This window comes from Marmota flaviventris, chromosome 17, assembly GCF_047511675.1.
Source record: "Marmota flaviventris isolate mMarFla1 chromosome 17, mMarFla1.hap1, whole genome shotgun sequence".
NCBI classification, from domain to species: domain Eukaryota; kingdom Metazoa; phylum Chordata; class Mammalia; order Rodentia; family Sciuridae; genus Marmota; species Marmota flaviventris.
Genome location: NC_092514.1, coordinates 74,194,573 through 74,211,332, shown reverse-complemented (window position 1 = coordinate 74,211,332; position 16,760 = coordinate 74,194,573). Strand labels below are relative to the sequence as shown.

General features: G+C 56.5%; 1 long non-coding RNA gene across 1 annotated transcript; it reads right to left on the bottom strand.

Moving 5' to 3' along the window:
• Nucleotides 1–1,585: 1,585 nt before the first annotated feature.
• Nucleotides 1,586–7,510, bottom strand: LOC114082849 (uncharacterized). The gene is made up of 7 exons (XR_011705022.1): nt 6,897–7,510; nt 6,531–6,632; nt 5,766–6,060; nt 4,990–5,124; nt 4,174–4,737; nt 3,524–3,646; nt 1,586–2,513 (listed from the first exon to the last, which is right to left on the bottom strand). It is a non-coding gene; the product is annotated as an uncharacterized lncRNA (long non-coding RNA).
• Nucleotides 7,511–16,760: the final 9,250 nt, after the last annotated feature.

Sequence of the window (16,760 nt, the reverse complement as noted above, 5' to 3'; positions counted from 1 at the left end):
TCCATACGGAAAGAGCATAGACGATTTGTTTAGTTCTTGGTGCTTTTCTTTATTTTCTCTATGAATACTTATTTCTTGGATAATATGCAATTGAAAGCTGCTTTAAAAAGAAAGTGTATGTCCTCTCTTCAGGCTCAGAGCAATGATGTTCTTACGAGGGACACCCCACACCTGAAGCCACCAGCCGTCTTCTACCCTACTTGTTACAGAGAACCCACACAAATGGGCCCACAAAGGACATTTTCAGGGGACTTCTTTCTAGTCATGGGGGGAGGGGCAGAAGGGGCACTAGGGAGCCATAGAGTGTTTCATTGTCACTGGGACAGAGATATAAAGAATGGCTTTGATGGCACAAACCTGTCTTGACCACACAGCAGTGGCATGCTTTCGACCAGACGCCTTCTGTCCCACAACCTCTGACACCGACAGAATCTTCCAGAACCCAGCTGGACCTGCAACATGCTCCCCAGACCCAGGAGCCTGTCTTTGGAGCTGAAGCCAGAGCTCAGTGGGTTGGGGGTTGGGACGTGTATGGTTGTCCCAGTTGGTGGGCACCTCTGAAAGCAGCTGCCGGGCTGGGGGGGTGTGCCTGCCTTGTGCAAGGAAGACTTCCCGGAGAGAGAGGAAGCAGCCCCACATCTGGCCTGGTCAGCCAGAGGAACCGTGTGCAGTGTCCACCGCCTTCCTCACACATCAGAGTGTGCCCGAGGGGCAGGCGGGTGGGACTCACCTGAGGCAGGTGGGAGGTGGAAGATTCCATTCCTAGGGGCCTTTCCACCCGCCTCATTCACACCCATTTCTTGAGCACGCACAGGTGTGGAACACTGTGACACCCACACGTGGCCTTTCTGCAGAGCAGCAGTTCTCAGGTGGCAACAGCATGGGCGTCACCGGGGGCTCTGGGTGAAACACCGGCACTAGCCCTCCTCCAGTTTCTGACTCAGTGGGTCTGCAGGGGGCCCCACGGCTGCATTTCTAGCAAGTCCCCAGGCAAGGCTGCCATTGCTGGCCAGGGGACCCCACTTTGAGAATCCTTGAAGAAACAATAAGAAGAGACGCAGTGCCAGGGATGGCAGGACATGGGCGCTGCCCTCTGGACGTGGGGCCGCCTGCCTGGGCTGGTGTGAGCGGAAGGCAAACTGCTCTCCCCGTAAGCTGGTGTCTGGGTGGAGGGAGAGGAGCAGGGTCCGTCCTGCCCTTTGTTTCTCGGGGACCTCTGTGTCCAGGGACAGAGTGGTCTCCCAGCCAGCTCCCAGGAGGCAAGGGACTCATTGGGATTCAGCTGGCTGACAAACACCTGGAGGTTCTGAGATTGTGCTGAGGTCCGACTCGGGGATTTTGCCTGGGGAGTTTATCACGTTAAGTCGGAGGAGTAGGTAAAGAGGTGGCTGCGTCTGGTGGGGGAGGTGCGGGACCCGTGAAGATTGGTAAATTATTCACACATCTCTTTCCACGAGAATGCGGCTCGCCCTCCACTCAAGAATGCTTATCAACACTCTGAGATTTTTTTTTTCATCCATTTTTAAAGGAGGCGAAAGGAAAGAATATAATAACATTTAATTAAGAAATTAAGCCATCTCCTTCCTAAATATTCGGTTCTGCGTTTATTGCCTCCAGGAAGGGGGAGGGGAGAGTCCAACCACTGCAGGGAAATGGTTTCCATCATCTGCAAAATCCGATGCCCAAAATAGCCCCACGGTTGCCCTGGCAACTAGCATTTGCTCCCCCTCCCCCTCCCCCTTCCTTTGCATATTGCCGCATATTTCTATCATCTCTTTCCAGGCACAGTTCATAAACACGACGGCATAATAAAGAATGTTATCACCAATGACTTACAGCCCAGCTGCGCCCGGCGAGATAGGAAGTGGTAAGCGAATACAATTTCATGCAGTGAGGGCAACAGATTGATTGGGTGCCCTTCAAATGTGATGCCACTTCTTTCAGTCAGTCCAAATTCAGAAATAAAGTTGGTCTCGCCCTTCTCCGGCTGCCCTAGACAATGCACGCAGGGATAATGCCCGGGAGTCTCATTAGGGCTGGAAGGAGACAGGGATCATGCAATAGACTCCCAGCGCTCTCCCTGGCCTCCCTCCTCCCCCTTGTCAAAGGGCCGAGGCCGGGGTGCGGGCTTTTTGAATTAATTATCCTCTCTTCCCAAGGATGGTTTTGGTTCCTGTGGCCAGGGGCAGGGGGGGCGGGGGGGGGGCAACCGCTCTGGATGAAGGTCCCCAGAGACTTTGCACATCTGTTTCCAGCTCCTCGAGTTTGGGGGGTGGGGTGGGGTTGCTCTTTGCTGGTAATGTCAGGATCGAGGGCCCTCAGCACAACCCTGGAGAGCCACTTCTGTCCAGAGAGGTTTCTCTGAGGCTGTGAGGAGGGGAAGGGCTTCTCCCGTCCCCGCGGTTTATACAAGTCCTTCATGAATCCACTTCTCTGTCCTTGTTCCAGATGGGGCCAGAGCTGAGGGCTGTGCTTACAAAGATACGAGTGGCTGCCCTTGGGGGAGGGTGGACCTGTCCAGAGGAGGGAGGAGTCCCTGGCTGGGGGGTCCCGCGACCTCCTGAGGCAAGGACAAGGAGTCCAATCTCACCTCCCCTGCAGGAGCCTGTTGGGCCCTCCCTGGGTGGTGCAGGGACCGTACACTGGGCACCCTGGTTCTCCGGATCTGGTGGACTACACAAGCCAGGGGCCCCTGCTCTGCCCTCCACCACCTGTCCCACGCGTGTCCCTCCCAGGCCACTCTCAGCCAAATTAGACTGCCCACCTGAGCTCAGGTATGTCAGTGGCTGCCCCCCAACTCAGGGGAGTGTGGATGGAGGACAGAGGAGCCCCCGAGGCACAGAAGAGGATTGAGGAGGCTGTCGCTTGGGGTGGGGAGGGGGGTCAGGCATCAGGTAGGTCAGGGGCCACAGGGGCCAGTGGTTGGTCACAGCCTCCTGGGCCAGTCTGGCACCGTGCACAGAAGGCACAGCACATCTGTCAGTGGCAGGAGAGACCAGACTGTGCCCTCGGGTGAGCTGCCCACCATCTAGCCCAGGAAGACCCACTCGCCACACCTGGGCTGTCCCTGAGCTTCCTCCAGGACCGGGAGCCACGTACAGCCCGACTGGCCCTCCAGGGGCCTGCCGGGAGGGGAGGAGCTGGCGGACATGCCACCATCCAGGGTCACCTCCAGGTTGCGGGCCAGGATGCTGGACAGGAGGTGGTGTGGGGTGGGGTGACAGGGGAGGAGTTGTGCGTGGCTCACCCTTCCTGTCACCCTGGGGCTCTTGCTCTTCTGTGATTCCCAAGGCAGCTCCCGGGGGGAGTTTGGCCACTACCCTACTCTGTCCCCCAAACCATTATTCCTGAGCTGTAGGAGGCCAGAGGAGAGCCCCATCTTTACCCACCACAGCAGCCCCGAGTCGCCCGCTGGGAGCCCAGTGCCCAGGCGCTACCTGGATTTTATACGTGCCTGGGCCACAGTGGAAGTCAGGGTTCCAGATGGCATTTAGCACACCCACAGTGTCGCCCACCACTCTACCTGGTTCCAGGACGTTTCTCATCACCCAAGGAAGCTGCTTCCGTTTGACTGTGAGTGTCCCCTGAAGGCCCATGTGCAACAGGCTTGGTCCCCAGGGTGGCTCCTTTGAGGGTCACTGTGGGCCTAAAGGTAGAGGGGCCTTGTGGGAAGTACTGAGGTCACTGGGGGCATGACCTTGAAGAGGATCTGGGGACCCCAGCCTCATCCTCCTCCTTTGCATCCTGACCATGAGGTCAGGCCCACGAAACACTCCCCACCATTGCTCACGGGCGACCCAACAGAGGCCTAAAAGTCATGGGCCCATCCCATCCTAGACTGGAACCTCTACAACCAAGAGCCAAAATAAACCTTTTCTCTTCATAAGTTAATTATCTCAGATATTTTGTTATAGTGATGGACCACTGACTAATACAGGAACCCTGTGCTTAGCAAGCAGCTGTTCCCCAGTCTCCCCTCCTGCTACTGGTGGGCAACAATTAATCTGCCTTCCATATCTATGGATTTCTCTGTTCTGGATACTTCATATGAATGAAGTCATCCATACGTGACTAGTTTCTTTCATTTAGCTTAATGCTGTTGAGATTCATCCACATTTAAGTATCCCTACTTTATTCCTTTTCATGGCTAAACAGTATTCCATTATTACATACCAGTATTTGTCTTTCCACTTATCCAGACAGTGGGGTTCTTTGCAGCTTTGGGCTCTGATGAATACTGCGGCTATGAACACTCACGGACAAGTATTTTTTTTTTTTCCAATTCTTTGGTGTAGGTACCATGGAGTGGAATTGCTGAGTCACAAAAGTAATTTTATATTTATATTGAGGAACCACTGGACGGCTTTCCATTTGGGTTGCAGCACTCGACACTCCTACCAGGAATGCGCAGGGTGTCGATTTCTCCATGTCCCCGCCGGCACTTGCCGCCCTCTGTCTGGGTCTGCCCATCGCAGCAGGTGTGAAGTGGATCTCCTGGTGGTTTCATTTGCATTCCCCTAGTGACAAGCAAGCTGGGGGTCTTTCCACGATCGTTGGCCGCAACTCGAATGTGACCAGGCAACATAGTCACACGTAACATGACGGGTTCATTTTGACATGACCACACACGCGTGGATGGTTTGCTCCATTTAAGTCCCCAGTGCTTCCTCCTTCCTCCCTCGTCCTTCTGCCTGTCTGCCCCTCTCTACTCTTCTGTCTTCTTTCCATTCACTTATTCTACAGACACACATAAAGGTGGGTTCGCTGTGGTACATTCACGTGTGTTCACAGCATGACTTTGCGCACTGCGTTCCGAAGTTCCTGCCTGTCTCCACCCTGCCTCCCCCACTCCAGTCCCCTTCCACTCGTCTCCGGGTATTTTCAGGGGACCCACCACCCCTCCCCTTGCTCCCTTGCTTTGCTCTGGCTTTTGCACAGGAGGGAACCCATCCAGCCCTTGACTCTCTGGGGCCCACTTAGTCCACTCACATGATGTTCTCATCCTGCATCTGGAAGACGCAAGACTCCACCAGAAGACACCTGATAAACAAGTTCAGCAGAGGACAGGATCCAAGGTCAACGTACACAGACCCATAGCTTTCCCAGACTCCAGTAGTGATTCCGCTGAGAAAGGAATCAGAAAAACTGTCCGGCTCATAAGTAATCTCAAAAACAAAACAAACCAAAAACAACTTAGGAGTAAGTCTAATCAAGGAGGTGAAAGACCTCTACAGGGAAAACTATAGAACACTAAGGAAGGAATCGAAGAAGACCTCAGAAGATGGGAAGAGCTCCCATGTTCATGGACAGGGAGACTCAGTACTGTTAAAATGGCCACGCCACCAAGAGTGCTGTGCGGACTCAGTGCACTCCCCATCAAAGTAGAACTAGGAAGAGCAGTTCTGGGACTCATTTGGAAAAATGAAAGACCTAGAAGAGCCAAAGCAATACTCAGCAAAAAGAGCAACGCTGGAGGATCCCAAAGCAGATCTCAGAGTTTACTTCAGAGCCATAGTAACAAAGGCCACAGGGCACTGGCACCAAGACAGACACGAAGACCAGTGGGACAGAACAGGAGACACAGAGACGGGCCCACACGGTCACGGTCATCTGATACTCGACAAGGGGCCAAAAATAATATACACTGGAAGAAACAGCCTTTTAACAAATGGAGTTGGAAAAGCTGGATATCCATATCTAGAAGGATGGAACCGGGTCCCTATCTCTCACCCTGCCCAAAATTCAAATCAAAATGGATCCAAGACCTGGGAGTCAGGCAGAAACTTTGCAGCTGCTAGAAGGAAACATAGACTCAACACTCCAACGGATGGGCTGGTGCAGGCGCTCACGGGAGGAGAGCTTTGTCCGCCTCTGCTCCGACAGGGACCTAACAGCAGAATGCTCCCAGAGCCGCTTCTCCTGCTCCTCCTGGCCAATAAGGGAGCCATCCACACAGATCTCCATTCCCAGGACCAGGCACTGCCCACTGGACCCTGGGACACTGTGGCTTGGGACAGGATCCCTCGGAGACAGGGTTTCCACCTCTTCTCTTGGACTTTCCTGGTTGTAGAAGACCAAAAGGTTTCAGAAAAGATTGGCATTCTCCACTGTTCCAGGGAGAGCACCTCAAATGTCCCTCTAAGGGGAAAGGGGGGCACATCTGCACCCACCACACCCATTTCCTCCACGCCAAATAAGGTGGGGGAGGGGTTTCTTCCCGCTCTTCGCACACAGGAGGTTAGTGAAGTGTCTGGAGGACACTTCCGAGAAAAGCAAAACAAAATCAACTTCACAGACAATGAGGGTCTTTGTAGGACAAAAATCCACCATTATTTTTTTCCCTCTCCGAAAACCTTTACACCCTGACGCCATCAAACATCTCGATGGGCCATCAGATGATTGGGTCTCATAATCTATGGGACCATTAAATGCAGGAAAATCTGCGGAGAAGTGACACGGTGACTCTGCCCCTCCCCACCCCTGGTGCTTTGGCGGCTCCCTGTGTTTGTCATCGCAGGTCAGACACCCACTTCCTCTTTGTCACTCTGCAACGTGACAAACGTCCCTGCACCCGACTCGGTCTCATCAGTCTGTGAGCTTGAGGGTTGTCATCCTTTGTCCTGGAGAAGAGCCTGCAGGGGACAGGGACACTGCACAAGATTCCCCTCGGGGTTGGAGGGGGCGCTGAGCAAGGAACTGTGGCCCCACGAGAACAGGGGTCACGGTGGCCGCCCAGCCGCCTCCCTACACTGAGTTGGCTGTTATAATAGAAGGGCCATTCCACATGGCCACCTCGTCCCTCCTGCAACTGCAAGCTCCGTCTCCTACAGCCGTGGGGCACAGAGATCCTCCCCTGAACCCCCCAGTGCCTTGCTGGTCCTCCTCTTCTGTGGTACCTGGTGTTGTACTGGTCAGGAGTGGACCAAGGGGTCAGCCTGGGCACCCTCTCCTCCTCCTCGTGCCCCCACCTCAGCACCACAAGAGCAGAAACAGCAGCCAAGTGGCTGGAAGGGCCACGCTGTCACACAGGACACACGTCACCCATGCTGTACCAGAGGAACGGCATCTTGGGGAGGAAGGATGATGGCTCTCCCTGGTTCAGGGGACTGGGAAGGCCCTCATGGAGGACTGACGTTTGCAGAGAGCCTCGGGACGTGGAGGGCTGCTGCGGCCCTGAAGGCAGGGTGGGGCAGGGCTGCGGGGGAGGCCAGCTGGAGCGAGGGCAGGAAGTGGGCAAACTGCTGCCCAGGCTCAGGGGGTCATCTCTCAGGACGCTGGGGAAGGGATGGGGGGCAATGGAAAGGAAGGGGAGGCTCCGGGGAAGGCCAGGCCCCAACCCAGGCCCGGGGGCTGTGCTTCCTTCTGCCTCCCCCAGACCTGGCCAGGTGAGCCGGGCACGGCTCCTGAGGCCCTGGGGCTGAGGTTAGTGGCAGGCCAGTGTCCCCTGCTCCGCCCCAGGAGGTGTTGCCCCACGAGCCCCAGCACCTCTCTGCTGACTCTGGTCCCCAGATCCTGGGCTGTGCTCCCTCCCCAGGGTCACACCTACTCACCCCCGCCACCCTGGCGGACACGGCTTAGCCTGCCCAGCCCTGAGGTGGCTGCCGGCTCCTGCTGTCACCTGGGCCGTTTCCGCCTCACTGCAGCCCATTCCCCGGGCGGCAGGTGCGGTGGGTGCTGGGTTGGCTCAGCCCAGTTTGAGACAGCCCATTGGCACAGCCTACCCTGGCTCCAAGGTCAGCAGAGTGCCCTTGAAATTGGCCACAGCGGGAGTATTTTCATCATGGGCATGAGGAAACGAGGCCATCAGGACTGCCCCGGGGGCCAGCTGTGGGACACTCAGCAGCCCACCTCTGCACCACGGGGCAGGACTCCATCGCGTCTGAGGTTCCCCTCTGTGCCTTGCTCTGGGTGGGTACAGATGCTGCATTGGCACAGCAAGGGACAGCTGAAGAGCAGCAGAGACCTATGGTGTGAATACGGGCAGTGTCCCCAGGCTTTGTGTTTTAAAGACTTGGTCCCCAGGGTAGACCTGCTGGAGATGCTGTGGGCCTGGTGGGAGGTCCTCGGGTCACTGGGGACGTAGCCTCCAGGGGACCTAGGGGACCGTGGGTGGAGAGGGCATTCTCTCCAACGTGCACGGCCACCCTCACCAGAGGCCCAAAGCAAGGGGTCCCCTGACCTCCAAAACAGTGAGCTCAAGAACCCTCCTTGTCTTCCCAAGAAGCCGGCCTCACAGTCGCGTGAAGCTGACGCATGCCGACCCTCAGGCTGGGGTCCGCCTTCTGATCAGCCTACATCAACAGCTTCCGCGAGATACACGGCCTGGCGCTCTCCACATTGGCATCAAAGTTCCGTCTTTGATAATATCACAAGTTCCTGCAAAGCAGAGGTTGCCACAGTGTCACTAACTGCCACTTCACCTTTCTGCTCTCTCCACAGAGGGAGGAGGAAGCTCCACACAGGTGCTCCTCCTCTCCTCCTTGGTGCGTGTGAAGCCCCTGGGGAAATGCTTACAAGAGTTGCTGCTCAGACCTGCCCTGGGGAGGCTGAGAATCCACACTGGCTCCCAGGCAGGGGCTCAGACCTGCCCTGGGGCAATCAAAGCCAGACCAACACGTCCCACCCCTCACATGTCAGGAGGACGGTGTCACCAGGAGCCAGTTGACTGTCCATGGGACGCCAGCATTTCTGGTGTCCCGCAGACCCGTGGTTTCCGTGACCTCTTCCTGCCAGCTGTTCCATGAGGTGGAGACCAATTGCCACATGTCCTTGGGATGCCACTAGCCACGGGCAGGGCTTCATAAGGACTTCTCGGCTCCCCGCAATCCATATGTAAAACACTTGGGAAGAACAAATAATTCCCACACAAACAGCAAAAGGAGAGGCAATTTTCATCAACAGAGACCCCATAAATCTTTATATATTTTATGAATCTCACTTACGTTTCTCGTCTGACTCGTGCATAAAACTTCTTGAGATTTATACAAGCCAACTGCATCCGTCATCCCCTTCCCGCGTGGGCTCTATATCTTGATGACCTTTTAGAAGCCAATGACGGCTTTTCTGTTGTTATCCATAATTGGAAAAGCACTGGAGATAAGAAAATTTATGGCGCCGAATGATCTACCTGAGCAAAGCCATAAAGAATAGCGGGTCTCTAAAAGAGGGCGGCGGGAAGGTACTGGCCTGTTTATCAACCTTATCTCCATCAGCCAGGGGCCTCTGTAGCTCGCTCAGGCCGACTCCCGGAACCCGCCGGTGGCCCACCAGAGGCTGTGCCGGCCTCTGTGGCTTCAGGGCCGCCTAGGATCAGCCTTCTCCGTGGATGAAGGTCAAGGAGGTGCTGTCCTCCCCTGCCCAAGAGCACTCCTGCTTTCACGCGGACAGACCGAGCTTCAGTGGAGTCCGGGATGGGCAAGGACGGAAAGATAGATGGGGTCCCGGGGCACTTCCTCAGCCCCTCCAGCCCCCATGGCTTACTGAGGGCCTACTGGGTGCCAGGTACTGGTCAGCAGGCTGCGGATACTGCAGTGAAGAGAGTAAAGGAAACGTCCTACCACAGTGCCGTTTATGTGGGGTTGGACCTGAGTCACAGTCCTGTGTCCAGCCACAGGAAGGAGCCAAAATGACCCTGCGTGGCCAGAAGAGGACCAGTCAGTCCTCCTCCCTCTGACTGGCCTTGTGGAACCTGACTACCCACCACGCAGGGATGATGAGCTGACAGAATTCACGGTGTTAATCCTGGCCACCAGGAGAGCATGAGCATATCAACCAGCAGAATTAAGCACCACTGATGTACGTACGCGGAGCTTTAACTCCTGAGCACGCCTTCTAGGTCTCTAAGGAGCTCATAGTTGGTGGCTCATGGCCACCTGGGGGCAAACATCCTGTCCCTGAGATAGAACAGGGGTGGGGGTGGGGGGAGTGCCTTGCTCCTGGAACTACACCTCTCAGGGTGGACAGCAGAGCTCAGAGGCCTGAGGGGCTCCCATCCAGAGCACCACCTCTTCCTGGCTGAGCCAGGAGACCAAGCACCTCATTCCCCTGGGCCTCCAATTTCCACAAGTGGAGAGGGTGGCCAGTGAGGAACCCCAGACAGCAGCGGAGGGAAGGGGTACCGGAGACCAAGACCCACAGCAGGCAACAGGAGGAGCCCAGAGCCCACCACTCAGCCCGGGCCGTGGCTCCCTCCTCCGCCCTGGCCACCACACATCTGTGCCTGAGAGCGCTTCGCATGGACGGGTGATTCCTGATGCCCGACTTGCCAGCCCACATTTGAGAGCCTCACGGGCTTCTCATGGACCAACAGTGCCCCAAAAGAGCAGACGGGCAAAGTGAGTTATTAACGACGGGTTGTGGTTCTGAGCTAGCCAGTGGCCAGTCCCTGGGGCCATTTCAGAGGCTTCCTCCGGGGTACCTGGAGGAACCCCAGAGGCCTGTGGTGTGTGTGCACACATTCACAGAAGGGGCCCTTGTGCCCAAGGGGCACGACCCGCCTAAGCCAGGGCTGCTGCTCCCCGTCTACCTTTCTCAGGGAGACTCCAGGCTTCCTCTGCCCTGGGAACACAGCCTGAGGGACCCCAACTCCCACCTGGACTCCATGTCACCTGACAGGGCACAGCATGAAGACAATACGTCCTAGGCATGGAAGAAATGATCTTGCAGTGAAGAGCCCTGTGGCAGACCTCAGACCTCCGTCCGCAGAAAGGCTTCTGGGAGGCCGGCCCTGGCTGGCGTCTGGGTGCGCAGATTTCGGGAGGGTTACCCCAGACCTTGCTGACGGGGACTCACTGCGCCTAGACCCTTTGTGCCAAGGTTTGTGATCCCCCACTTTCCACCTAGAATCCAGGTGCATGCTCCATGCCAAGCCCTTCATTCCATTATCTCAACCGGCCCGCGCCAGTCCTGGGAGGGTGCTGCTGTCACCCCATTTTACAGAAGGGGAAAGTGGAACCAGGGAGCCCGGGTCAGACAGGGGCTTAGACATAGAGGTCAGAGGCGTGTAGGCAGAAGATGCCTGTGACCAGAGCCCAGTGAGAAGGTTAGGTGCACCATTCAGAGGAAGGAAATTCTGATGCACACGTGGATTGACCCTGGGAGACACGATGCCAAGGGGCACAAGCGAGTCACAACAGGACAAACGCTAGCTACATGGCCTCACTCACAGGAGGTCCCTAGAGCAATCAAATTCATGGAGAAGGAAAATAGAGTGGGGTCCCAAGGGCTGGGGGAGGGCAGTTGGTGTTTAATGAGGACACTTTGGGAAGATAAAAATATTTCAGAGATAGATAGTGGTGATGTTGGTACACACTGCAGGTGTATTCAATGCCACCGAACTATCCACTTAAAAATGGTCAAAATGGTGAGTTTTACATTGTGTATATTTTACTACAACTTAAAAAAAAACAACACTTCAGGAATTGGGAGTGTAGCTTGGTGGCACAGTGCTTGCCTAGCATGCTCAAGGCCCTGGGCTTGATCCCCAGCACAAAATTTTTTTTTTAAATTTAATTAAAAATATTTTTTCATCACATCAGTCACTCCCGCTTAGCCCCGCCCACATGCCATCCCCTGGCCCCGGGAAGGAGATCCCAGCTTTTTCTGCTGGGGCACAAAGCCCTGCAACCTGATCTGGCCCTGCTGCCATCTCCCCTCTGCCACCCATGTCATCTTCTCTGTCCCTTGAACATGACAAACTTGTACCACCTCGAGTCTTTGCACCTGCTGTCCCTCTGTCTGGAAATTTCTTTATTTCATTTTTCAGACTTGCTGGCTCCTCCTTGTCATTCAAATTTCTTTTTAAATGTCACTTGGCTCAGAAGGCCCTGCCTGGCCACCCTATATAAAGTGGGGTCCCCTCCCCTAGCTCATCACCCTGATTCAGCCTGCAGAGAGCACACACACCCAATCTTCTTCCTGCTGTTCATTTCTTTTCTGTCTTTTGAACAAACTGTCCAAAAGAAGAGGAACCTAGTCCTGTGGACAGAGTGTGGCTCACGGAACCCCCCCCCCTTCTCGGGGAGGGGGGCTGGAAGGAAAGAAGGTGCTCAGCAGTCACAGACCTTCACAGGGCCCCCTGCAGGGAGGTGACCTGGAGAGGAGACAGGGAGCTGCTGTGCAGCCCCACACAGCCCCCCATCCTGCAGCAGCTCTGGAGCTGGGGGGCCCTGGAGTTGCCCCAGGGGAGACAAGGCGACCAGGCTTCACCCACCGTGTCTGCCGGGCATGGGGAATACAGGCAGCTGGCAAAGGCGGGTGACTCTGGGGAGGCTGGCTTCTCCAGCTGAAGGCAAGTTCAAGGAGGACTCAGGAGAGAGCCCAGCAGGAGAGGAGCTCCCAGAACTGGGGGAGGGGGCTCTGGGGGACCACCGCCCACTAGGGCGGGGACAGCCTCTTCCCAAACACTCCTGCTGCAGACGCTTTCTCCCTGAGGCAGGAAACGCAGAGGGGAGCTGGAGAGGTTAGACCCAGGCGGGCGCCTTCCCCAGCCGGCCCCAGCGCGCTCCCCGGAGGACACGGACCTGGACCTGAGCCCGCCCCCAGCATGCCAGGGTGCTTCCAGAGCCCTGCCCCGCTCTCCTAGGCTGCCTGCTGCCCTCCACCCACGAAGGCCCTAGACAGGCTCTTCCAGGGGGCGCCTCGCCCCGCTCCCCTCCCCAGGGTGGGCATCTCCGCGTCGGGTCTCGGCGCTCCTGGGGGCGGGGTCTGCGGGGAAGGGGCGGAGGGATGCGCGGGCAGCTCGGGGCCTGACCTTCCCGCGGGGCATGCGCGCGCGTGCGCGTGTCAGCGGGAGGCTGCGGAGCAACTCGGTTTCCTAGGCGACGGTGCGGCGGGGCGCAGGGTGCTGCGGCGTGGGCGGGGGAGCGGTGTCATTCTGGTCGGCTGCCGGCGGGAGCCCGGCCCACCGCTGCCCGGCTGGAGCGGCCGCGCGAGGAGCCTGGAGAGGCCCGGGGCCCGCCGAAGGGTCCGGCAGGTTACCCGGGGAAGCCGGCGGCGCCCTCGCGACACCCGTCCCTCGCTCTCTGCCCGGGCGGGGGAGCCGGGCAGGCGGGCAGCAGGCCATCCCGGCCCACTCCACCGCTAATTATTTTCCATGATGAACATGTTATTATGTCTTACACTCGAAATAATCAATTTGGAATCACCACTCTGATGACTTAATGGGCACTTGGTGGGTGTCATTTGAGAATCTCTCCGCAAAGTGCGGTTCTATTTTTAACAGCGGGTGGCTGAGCAGGGAACATGAAGGACATGTTAAGTGTGCCTGGCCAGGCCCCGCTAGGCACCCAGGGCTCCCCTCGCGCAGGGGCGCGCTCTCCCTTTCTCTTTCCCCTGCTCTCTCTCCCGGCCCTTCTCCTCCTCTCCCAGGCCCCTCCTTCCCTCTGCCCTCCCTTTGCGGGGGAATCTCTGGCGCAAGGACTGAGTGCTCAGGCTTCATCAAGACTGGCACCAGAACCAGACCACCAACCCCCTGCACCGTTGACCCTCCCTCCACTCTCCTCCTGCTCCACGGGGCGGCGGGCTGTTGCAGGGGTCTGGGTGCCTGTGGATCAGCTCTGCTCCGTGATCCAGGCCACACCTCCCCACCTGGATAAGCCCCTGGCATGTGTTGGCTGCAGAATTTCGCAAACGTTCCCAATGGTGATTGTGATTATTAATTCTATTGCACAGAGGAGGAAACTGAGGCTCTGGGGTTTGAAACCAGAGAGCCTGACCCCAGTGGAAGTCTGCATGATCTATCCCAGCAGCCCAACCACATGACCATGAAATAAGAAGCAGGAAGGATTTCTATTCATAAAATTCTTTAAATTGCAAAGATGGACACTAGAACACAGAGGTTTCTGTCATTTCTGCAAATGTCAGAAAGTGGGGTGGACAGAAGAGAGCTAAAAGCTCTCACCCCCAGGTAAGAGTCACAGGCGAGTCTGCAGCTAAGCACCTGCGTCGGCATGATGGGTGGACACTGGAGGGGGGGAGGTGGGCATGATGGGTGGACACTGGAGAGGGGGATGTGGGCATGATGGGTGGACACTGGAGAGGGGGATGTGGGCATGATGGGTGGACACTGGAGGGGGGGATGTGGGCATGATGGGTGGACACTGGAGAGGGGGATGTGGGCATGATGGGTGGACACTGGAGGGGGGGAAGTGAGCATGATGGGTGGACACTGGAGGGGGGGAAGTGAGCATGATGGGTGGACACTGGAGGGGGGGATGTGGGCATGATGGGTGGACACTGGAGGGGGGGAGGTGGGCATGATGGGTAGACACTGGAGAGGGGGACGTGGGCATGATGGGTGGACACTGGAGGGGGGGATGTTGGCATGATGGGTGGATGCTGGAGAAGGGGACTTGGAGGGGAAGGCGCAGGCAGACGCTCCCATCATGGGCCCCTTGCACTGGGGCCTGTCCGTGTGCAGTGGTGGGAGCACTCTGGGCTCAGAGGGATGGACTGGGCTGGCAGCAGTGCTGGCGAGGGCCAGACTGTAGACAAGGGCTTTTTACAGAAGAGATCTGAGACTCACAGGGAATGCTGCACCCTACAAAAGCTCCCTGGAGTCAGGGCTGGTTTTTGTCTTTGGCTTCCCTCAACCCACCCGCTGTGGTCCTTGGATCCAGGCCATCTTTACACTGGTGTGAATGGACAATGCACCTAGCCCATGGGCCAGCGCCCCCAGCCTTGGCACCACAGACTTACCAGTGACCATACCTTTGGTCCTTTGAGTACTCGGATCTCTCTGTCAGTGAAAGAGACACCCCTAACCTCAGTTAGACAGAAACCTACTGGTTATCTGCTTGGCCCCTGTGCCCTCTTCCCAACAGCCTCCGTTTCTTAAGCTGAGGGTCTAATTGGGCCTCAGGAGCCTGACCCAGGTCCAGGGATAAAGCACACGACCTGGACTAAGCCAGTCAGTGAATTCCCATCCTCTTTCCACATGATTGGTTCAAAGGTAGGCACCCTGGCCAATCCAGACCAGTGGACATGTGGCTCAGTGCCTTCACTTGGAGCATTAAGGCAAAGAGGCCTTGTATTTCTTACTGGGCATAACCAGAAATGCCCAAGGAGCTGCCAACAGCCACTTGCTGAACTTAGAGATGAAAACACACACACACACACACACAAACACACACACACACACACACACACGCTGCCTTGGTCCTCACACAGCAGAAGGCCCTGGCTCTCACACACACAGGCCCCCCGTGGGGAAAGAGAACAGCAGGCAACCTTCTTTCAGCCTGTTCTTCAAAAGCTGGGCGAGACCTGCCTTTCCCATCTGAGAACAGCGGGAAGCTGCACCGGCCAAAGCAGAGGGGCCTCCTGTTGCAGCCAGCTCCTGTTGCAGCCAGATGCTCGTCCTCAGCAAGGAGAAGCCGTGGACTGCCCCTCTCCTCAGCAAATCCCAGCTTCTCGATGGTTCCAGAGGCAGGAAACTAAGCTCTCTTTATTCCTCACATCATTTCATATCCTGTGGCTAGGATCCATGCAGGAGGAAGGAAGGCATGGAGATTCTTCTCTCCAGGGCGCCTAGCCTGAACCCTGCACAGCTCATGGTCAAGGCCTTGCTGGACATGAGGAGTCCACGGGGTTTGTAGAGCCCATCAAGGCAAAGAACAGAGAAGCCACCAGGATTCCTTCCCAAGAACAGAAGTGCAGTACAGGGGTGGAGGGGGAAGCTTGAGGAGGCTTGGAGGAAAGCACCGGTCGGTGTTTGAATTTGAGTGACTCCTGCCCAAGCTCATAGAATAAGGGGCTTTTCAAAGACACTGGCAAAAGCACTCAAATCCCAAATTCAAATTGTGTGACCAATCACTTAGTGTAAACAGTAGGCTTGGTGGGGTACCCCCTCTCCCATTGCCAGACACCCAGGGCAGAGGTGTCCGCGGGGCCACAGGCCACATGCCAGCACATCACCCCGAGCACTGAAGGCTGCATAGTCCCAGCATGCTGTTTACTGATCCCAAAAAGGAACTTGGAGGACTCAAAAGAGAGGTTTGGACATTTTATCACTCACATGCTTCTTGGCGGTGTGGGGGGTACAGTGGAGAGCCACCAGTGCTGATGAGCTGAGGGGGTGCATGAGCTCAGTCGCTGTCTCCAAGCAGGTGGCGTTCTGCGGATGTGGTGAGCATCCTTTACTCTGCAACCAGGCTTGCTCTGCTTTGACTCTCACCTAAAGACTGAAGATAAGGGAGGTGGCCAGCTCCCCCCTCCATTTCCTCCCTCACTGGGTTCTGTGAGTCCTGGTCTCACTACAAGCTTCCCTGGGTGCTGGTCAGTGTTCACCCACACCTGCACTCACTGGGAGAGAGGAGAGCTCTCCATCTCTAGGAACACCAGATGTACCCAGCCCCAGCTGTGATCCACAACTCATGTTCAAAGGAAGGCCCCGGGGAGCCACGAGAGGACCCCAGCAGGGTTCAAGAAGAGCCTCAGGAACGCACCAGCTCTGGAGGAGGAGTGCGCCAACCGGGCGACGGCGGGAAGCCACGGGGCACATGGGAGGTGCTGCCTGAGGCTGTCAGCCCCCCATCTCCAAACAGAAAACCTCTGATCACAACCTGCCAACGTGACTGAACAGGTCAGGACAGCGAGAGAGCTGTGGGATGCGTCGACAATCCAAACACTACAAGTGCAAATGTTTAGCATTTTATAGAGAGCTAAGTGTCCCTGATATTTGTGAGTGACTGAGCACCTCACATGGTCCCTGTGTCATGTTCCTTGCCTGGTGTTGCGTATCCAGAAGGAAAAGTGGGAAG